Source organism: Sphaeramia orbicularis, chromosome 24, assembly GCF_902148855.1.
Source record: "Sphaeramia orbicularis chromosome 24, fSphaOr1.1, whole genome shotgun sequence".
NCBI lineage: Eukaryota > Metazoa > Chordata > Actinopteri > Kurtiformes > Apogonidae > Sphaeramia > Sphaeramia orbicularis.
Window position 1 is genome coordinate 38478264 of NC_043979.1, and position 8605 is coordinate 38486868.

Sequence of the window (8605 nt, forward strand, 5' to 3'; positions counted from 1 at the left end):
CTAGACGTACCGATAAATGGCCAAACAGGAGGATACACACACTATCCTTAAATAGCATCACGGCAACTCCTTGAATCACAACCTTAATTGCCTCGTGTCGGAGATGATTGCATTAATTCCACGGCCCTGACTTAGTTTACGCAGCACAGACAGGAGGCGTCAGGTTGCCAATAAAACAGAATTGTAAGTTTCATCCCACTTTATTGGATTGTGCAATAGCCTTTGCCAATCACAGGGGATAATTGAGGGGCTTAATTTACCATCAGAGGCTTTGAGGATACAAAATGAGAGGAGTCCTCGGTATAAGATGGCTCACAATAACCGTAGTCTCCGAGGAGAAGGAATTTAACTTTTTCGGAATCCGCTCTCGGCGTCGGCGAGATGGATTTCACAGCACCTCGGCGTCTGCCAGTTGATTCCTGTGTTATTTCTGACAAACCTGCATATGTGAACGGGAAGGATTCAGGATTCACGTTCACGGCGAAGTGCTGATTTGATAAAGAGTGAATCGATTAGGGCTGAAACCGACGGAGGGTTGCTATACAAGAGAGTCATTGATAACCTGTCCTGTGCTCGGTATTGATTATTGCTGCTTTAGATAACAGGACCTCTCTTTCTCACACACATATACACACACTACACACACACGCTACACACTTTGTGGCTCATTTACTTACATTTATATGCAGGCTCGTCTGTACTTAGGATGAGGGTGGTTCATCATTGCCGGTACATTTCAGCAATTCAGTCCCTGTCAGAGCTGTTAATTACAGATTAGTCATTTTCATTAGTAGTTTTTTTTTTCTTTTTTTGTCATTTGTTTATGTATGTCTTATATTAGTGCATAGGTTGTGTTAGATATATGTAGAAGATCTTAGATGACTACTTTTTGTCGTTGCTGTTTTGTTTAGTGTGTGTTTTGAGTTCTAAGCTATTAGTAGGATGTAGGAATGTGTGCCATCAAATATGAATTATTAACGTCAGGGCAATAACGAAGCTGATTTTATGTACAGTTTTTATGTATGTATGTATGCAAGTTTGTATCTAGTTTTAGAGGAGGAGAAGAAGGAGGAGAAGGAGAAAAAGAAGGAGGAGGAGGAGAGGGAGGAGGAGAGGGAGGAGGAGAAAGAGAAGAAGAAGGAGGAAGAGGAGGAGAGGGAGGAAAGAGAAGGAGGAGAGGAAGGAGAACAAGGAGGAGGAGGACGAGAAGGAGGAGGAGAGGGAGGAGAAGAAGGAGGAGGAGAGGAAAAAGGAGAAGGAGAAAAAGGAGTAGGAGGAGGAGAGGGAGGAAGGAGAAGGAGGAGAAGAAGAAAGAGGAGAGGAAGGAGGAGAAAGAAGAAGGAGAGGGAGGGAAGAGGAGAAGGAGGAGAGGAAGGAGAAGGAGGAGGAGAGGAAAAAGGAGAAGAAGAAGGAGTAGGAGGAAGAGAGGGAGGAAAGAGGAGGAGGAGGAGAAGGAGGAAGAGGAGAGGAAAGAGGAGAAGAAGAAAAAGAAGGAGGAGAGGAAGGAGAAGGAGGAGAAGGAGGAAGAGGAGAGGGAGGAAAGAGGAGGAGGAGAAGGAGGAGAAGGAGGAGGAGAGGAAAAAGGAGGAGGAGGAGGAGAGGGAGGAAAGAGGAGGAGGAGGGGGAGGAGAAGAAGAAGGAGGAGGAGAAGGAGGAAGAGGAGAGGAAAGAGGAGAAGAAGAAAAAGGAGAAGGAGGAGGAGAGGAAGGAGAAGAAAGAAGAAGGAGGAGGAGGAGAGGGAGGGAGGAGGAGAAGGAGGAGGAGAGGGAGGAAAGAGGAGGAGGAGGGGGAGGAGAAGAAGAAGGAGGAGGAGAAGGAGGAAGAGGAGAGGAAAGAGGAGAAGGAGGAGGAGAGGAAGGAGAAGGAGGAAGAGGAGAGGAAAAGAAGCATGGTAGAAGAAAATGCTACATAGAAGAAGAGGCATAGGAGAGGAAGAAAAGGAGATGATGAAGTATAGATGTGAAGAAGAGGAAGTATAGTAGACGAAGAAGTATAGAAGATTAGAAGAAGAGGAAGAAGTAGTAGTTGTATAGGAGAAGATGTGAAGAAGAGATGGAGAGGGAGAAGAAGCCGCAGTGCAATGATCACATGGGATTAAAAAACAAAAACCAGCTGAAAGTTGCAGAGGACATGTGGACTGTACTGAACTGACCTCATCCTCCTCAGACACATGTTGACTGACAGTAGCTCTGGTCCCAGTTCACAGACTTGATGACATTGAAGTGAGGACAGACTATTGTCTCTGTGGTTTATCTGCTGCTTCCATCTGAGGATGAGCAGGTGAAATAAACTTCAGTCTGGCTTCGGTCCAACTGCAGCCTCTGCCTGAGAACGCACGAGTCCTCCCAGCTCTGGTACCACCGCAACACTCACATTGGCAATGCCCTTTCCATTAATAGTGGCATCCATCTGCTCCGACTGTGTGCGTGTGTGTGTGTGCGTGAGTGCGTGTGTGTGTGTTGACGGTCAGCTTATCGCCTCGTCTGATTATTGGAATTGATACCAGCTGTGCTACCCCACGAGACGACAAGCTGATGTTGTGTCACGTCCATCCCTTCAGCGGTACGTACACACACACACACACATATGTACGACAAAATGCAGTTTCAGTTATTTCTACTCGTGACCTTTTGACCTTGAAAACCACTGGACTTAACTGCGATAAAAACTAATAATCCATCCTGCTGTCTTTTCTTCTGGGTCGGTATTAGCTAACAGTCGTGGTTTTCTCATTTGGAACTACGTGACGTGACACTTTACGGCGTTTTCAATTCCTCCACCCCCATCCCTTCATCTCTTTTTATCCTTCCATCAATATTTATAAGCTCCTGTGTAACCATAAGGGTCTGTGTGTGTGGTGGTGGTGGTGGTGGGGGGGGGTGTCTATGAGCGAAAGGGACATTTACAGATGTATTTGTAACCCTTATTACCTGACACGCACAACACAGCTCCATATGTGTGCAGGGAGGGTGGGGGGGGCTGTTTGACATTGAAAAGCAGCCACAGATGATCAGGCGCCCCCCCCCCACACACACACAGTCAGCAGCACTGATGTATAATCCCTTTGAATCTATAGGTACTTGTGTTTACAGTCGCGGAAAAAATCACACTGGTCAACAACAAATGTATTGTTTCAGTTTTTTGAGCTGATTTAGGATCATTTTGGTGTGCGGAATCCAAACATCACATTAATTTTGCTCAATCGGGTCAACTTTCTGAACTATGCTACATATTGGCTTTTTAACATTTTTGCTTACATTTATGGGCATTTCCACATCACATGATACAAAATTCTTTCATATTTCTTGCAGTAAACGAGTTCTGAAGATTTTACTTTTGCCAATTTATGATTAATGTTTTTTTTTAATATTACAGGTGAATGAAATGGCTTCGACTAGAAGATCTTGCAAAAATAAGCCTGACGTATTCTGCTATATCTGCGGTGAATACACCATTGTACCTAACAGGAATCAAGTCACAAGTTTCATAAAGTGTGCTTACCAATCTTATTTTGGTATTAATTATTATATTTTGTGAGAAGATCAAATTTTTCAAAATCAAATTAGCAAAAAAAAAACCTGACCTGATTGAGAAAAATAGATTTCATTTTTGGATTTAGCGGTGCAAAATGGTCCGAATTCAGTTGAAAAAACCGAGACAACTTGCAAAAAACACTTTTTTGTAACCCAGTGTTATTAGACCATCAAGTCATCAAAGACAATGGTTATGCAATCCAGTCCTAACTCCTGTGTGTATCATGTGACTAAAACAGACAGAAAAGAAAACATGGAATGCCTAAAAGCACTGTTTTTGTCAGTACAATGCCATAAATATTGATGGAAGAACTGAAGTGATTGTGGTTATTATCAAGAAAACCACGGCCGGAATGAATATAAAGATAGCTTTGCAGCACCTGAAGGGTTCAAATTCAAACTTGATGAACGACTAGGGTCCAAATACACAAATAAATGAACCAAAGACTAATAAAAGTGGGTTTAGCAAAATATGACCCCTTTAGGTGATTTTGGTTATTATCAAGAAAACATGGAAAATGGATAGATATCAGCTCTGAAATTAAACTGTTATGAGCTATTTTTGTTGTTATCATTATATTTATCCAAACAAATAGATTCATATTTTTCATTTCCAGGCTTTTTTTTTTTTTGTCTGTCTGAAAGTTCTTTTCTACAGTCACATAAGAAATGATTAGACCATCAAAAGTCATCAAAAACAATGGTTATTCTTCTTTCTTTGTATTATGATTATGGATGCTACTTTGTGTGTATACATATATACTGTATGTATTTATGCATATCTATCTATCTATCTATCTATCTATCTATCTATCTATCTATCTATCTATCTATCTATCTATCTATCTATCTATCATTTCCTAGAAGTGCGGTTGGCTATGTGTACAGGCTTGTTAATATCATTACTATCCATTTTTTACATGCTTATTTAATTTACTTGTACTACTTTTATTTTTTTTTTTCTCTCTTTCTTCCTTTCAATGAGCATTATTGATACCATTTTTTTCTTAAAAAGAAAAAGAAAAAAAAAACTGTACTTTGTATGAATGATGTCCTGTATACCTTGAGACTATTCTGAATAAACATTTGAATAAAAGAAAAAAAAAAAAAAAAACAATGGGTATGCAATCCAGTACTAACTCCTGTGTGTATCATGTGACTAAAACAGACACAAAAGAAAACATGGAATGAATAAAAGCACTGTTTTTGTCAGTACAATGCCATAGATACTTATGTAAGAACTGAAGTGATTTTGGTTATTATCATGAAAACCATGGAAAATGGATCGATATCAGCTCTGAAATTAAACTACTATGAGCTATTTTTGTTGTTTCCATTATATTTGTCCAAACAAATGGACCTTTAGTTGTACCAGGCATTAAAATGAACAAGAAACTGAAGAAAACAAGGGGTGGTCTAATCATTTTTTCCGCGACTGTATTTTACATGTTTGTTCTAAGAGTGAAGTTCTTGTTCTTAACATCCCCCTGCATGAGGTGTGATGATGATACGTCCTCTCACTGGTTACCTGCTGATGTCCCGTGTATATGTGTCAAATGGGGACAAAGTGGTCGAATGCCGCAGGTGGACTGGGGTCAACCGTCCTAAACTCAGGTGCGCCATGACTCGCTTGATTAACTACAGCTGTCAGTGAGGACGGAAGGTCCTTGTCCCTTCAGTCTTTGTGCTTGACGGGCAGACGCCCCGGCTCTCTGTGACCTGCCCGTGTCCCCCTTTGTCCCCCTGGGGTCCTCACTTTTCTCCAGACAGCGTGGGGACTTTGCACTAGTAGGTGTCAAACAGACTCTGATGCAGAAGTCTACACCTACGGAAGGACAGACTGGGAGGGAGTTTAAGAGAGGAAGAAAACATTCGATATGAGCAGCATATAGACAAAGATACTACTACTACTACTATTACTACTACTACTACTACTACCACTACCAGGGTTCCCCCGGGGTCTTACACAGCAAAAATCTAAATCTTACCAAGTGTATTTTTCTCATTTCTAGTCAAAATATCTCATCACTCTTAAAATAAGACATAATCACCTAAAGAGTAACTTTTCAGTGAGATATAAGAACTGATTTTTAGACAATAGATCTGGAAATATATTTTACTTTAGACATTGAGGTTTTAGGATGATTTTTTTTAGTATTAAGTAGTTATTGTTTTAACATAGGATTCTTTGTTTAATCTGTTTTATACGGAAGCTGAGAATGGCCTTGGATTAACAGAAAATTTTACGGTCATTATCTCGTGATAACGACTTAATGAATTCGTTATCACGAGATAACAAAGTTCATTTTCGCGAGATAACGAATTAAGTCATTATCACTTCTTCCTCATCGTGGCTGTGAACAGCTGTTGCTGACATGTGCAGTACAGAGCAGAACACACAATCAACAACAAATTACCGGTAAGTTCCAGTAAATACAAGTTCTGTTTGTTTGTTTGTTGAAGGTTCTAGGGGTAATATGTTAGTCTGAACAGAAGAGTTTGACCAAGTTGCCAACTAACATCTATCCAGTTGCTTCAGCTAACGTAGTGTTAGCTACCTGCTATTGCTCCAGTAATGCTCATGGACACTTTGTCAGAATCGCAGCCTAACTTCATGTTAATGTCATCGAGCCGACAGACACCAGTCGGACTTTTCTACCCTTATGACCAAATGTGTTCATGTGTTGTAGTTACAAGACGAGACCAGTAGGGAGAGCTCCATGCTAATGTTTAGGCAAAGAGTCACGACTCTTCTCAGTCATAAAGAAATGTGGGAAGAAGAAAGGCGTGTCCTTGCATCTATTCATTATTATTCTCCTGTTTCAGATATGGTAACGTTATAAAAATGATAGACAGCAACCTCAAGTAAAACATAGAAGTTTAGGCAATCGCAAACTAATTCTTACGAATTGTAAAGTGTTGTTTGGTCTATACAGTTTATTACAGAAACAGCTTGTTAGCTAGTTAGCATCCTACCGCTATGTTTATAACACTGAATTAGCTTTGCTAGCAAAGTTAGCATCCTAGTGCTAATGTGTTGAATAGGAGTTGTATGGTCGTATGTGTTGGATCCGATCGTGTGGTGTCATGCATGGTCATTTATTTGTCAAACTTATATTATCTGTTTGTTAAACATATATTCATGTTCATGTTGTACAAAGTAATTGTAATATAATTTCAGTCATAAAGAAACGTGGGAAGAAGAAAGACGTGTCCTTGCATCTGTTCATTATTATTCCCCTGTCTCTGGGCATTGACACACTGGCTTATGTAGCTAGCTTAAATTTAGCAGGATGTGCTGTGTAATGTTTAATCAAATGGTTTTTTTATTCCTCTAATGGTGCTTTGTGTCCTTTGTGTCATATGTACGTTATGCTTGGTGGTGCAATGCAGTGCGTTACGATCATCAACTCAAAAGCCAATGTGGCTAGTAAAACACTGGAACTATGACAACCCTTTTGTACTTACAGTTAATGAAGAGCCAGCAGTCAAAAGGTGAACTACTTTTTAGCAGCTGGTCACAACTTGAATTAAGCAAAAAAAAAAAAAAAAAAAATCTGCCAGTGGAACCAGTGAAAATTATCTTGGTAAGATTTCTTGAAATTAGATTTTCCAGATCTGTTGTCTAAAAATCAGTTCTTATATCTCACTGAAAAGTTACTCTTTAGGTGATTATGTCTTATTTTAAGTGTGATGAGATATTTGGACTAGAAATGAGAAAAATATACTTGGTAAGATTTAGATTTTTGCAGTGTAAAACGGCTGGAATTTACAAATCTGCATTTAATACTGTAAAACATGTACTTCATAGTGCCTAAAGTGTTTTACAAAGCCTCACATTCACTCATTCACACACCAGTAGGCAGCTATCACCTGCGCTAGCAACTGAGCCACAGCCACCCTACATAAGAATATATAGAAAAGTCCCAACAGGTGGAGGGGACTATAGTATGTTCGATGTAAAACGTTAAGCTGGGTCTGTGTGTGTTTAATGGATATCGATAAGGATTATAATTTTTTTCCAGCTCCGATTCCCATTTTTGCGCATACGTGTTGTTTTTATGCAGCCACATTAACGGTATAGCAGCGCATAATAATTCTTATATGTACACGATATTAATGTTAATATATAATTAAAACGTTTAATCCTTTAAGATTAGAGTAATAGGATGCATGTAGATGTATGTATATAATAGGTCCACATGAATATTCATACTCATCAATGCAAACATCTGTGTAATATATGCAAATGTTCATGAGTGGGTAGGCGTCTCGCATCACTGTAAACTCTGGTCCAACGATTCTCTGCTGCTTCTGCAGTACCAGAATGTATGCAATAGAGAAGGAAAGAAAATTACTATATACATTTTAACATAATGAAAATAAGCAGATTCTTTTTTAATTGAGAGGTTTAGTCTTATTTAACCCTTTAACAACTACAGTCCCTATGGTGCTACATTTTGCACTTTACTGCATTCAGATTACTTCCTGAACTGTTTGTGCTATTCACAAAATTCAAATGGCATCAAAAAGCTGAGATCTCGAGCTTTCCAACACTATATAACACTTTACAGCAGCAATGTGGGACTCTGCTACAAGTACAGTCGCGGAAAAAATTATTAGACCACCCCTTGTTTTCTTCAATTTCTTGTTCATTTTAATGCCTGGTACAACTAAAGGTACATTTGTTTGGACAAATATAATGATAACAACAAAAATAGATCATAGTAGTTTAATTTCAGAGCTGATATCTATCCATTTTCCATATTTTCTTGATAAAAACCAAAATCACTTCAGTTCTTATATCAGGGGTGTCAAACATGCGGCCCAGGGGCCAAATGCGGCCCCTGGGATGTTTTTACTAAGTGCAAAAATTCCAGAGTCTTAAATTGAATTAAGCAAAAAAAAAAAAAAAAAAAAAAATTAGCTTGAATTAAGGGAAAAAATCTTGAATTAAGCCAAAAAAGAAAAATCTTCAATTAAGTAAAAAAAATCTTCAATTAAGCCAAAACAAAATCTTCAATTAAGTAAAAAAAACTTCAATAAAGTAAAAAAAAAAAAATCTCTAATTT

At 39.0% G+C, this 8605-nt stretch overlaps 1 pseudogene; it reads right to left on the bottom strand.

Annotated features, from left to right (window-relative positions):
- Positions 1 to 1516: 1516 nt before the first annotated feature.
- Positions 1517 to 2409, bottom strand: LOC115414870 (uncharacterized serine-rich protein C215.13-like; annotated as a pseudogene).
- Positions 2410 to 8605: the final 6196 nt, after the last annotated feature.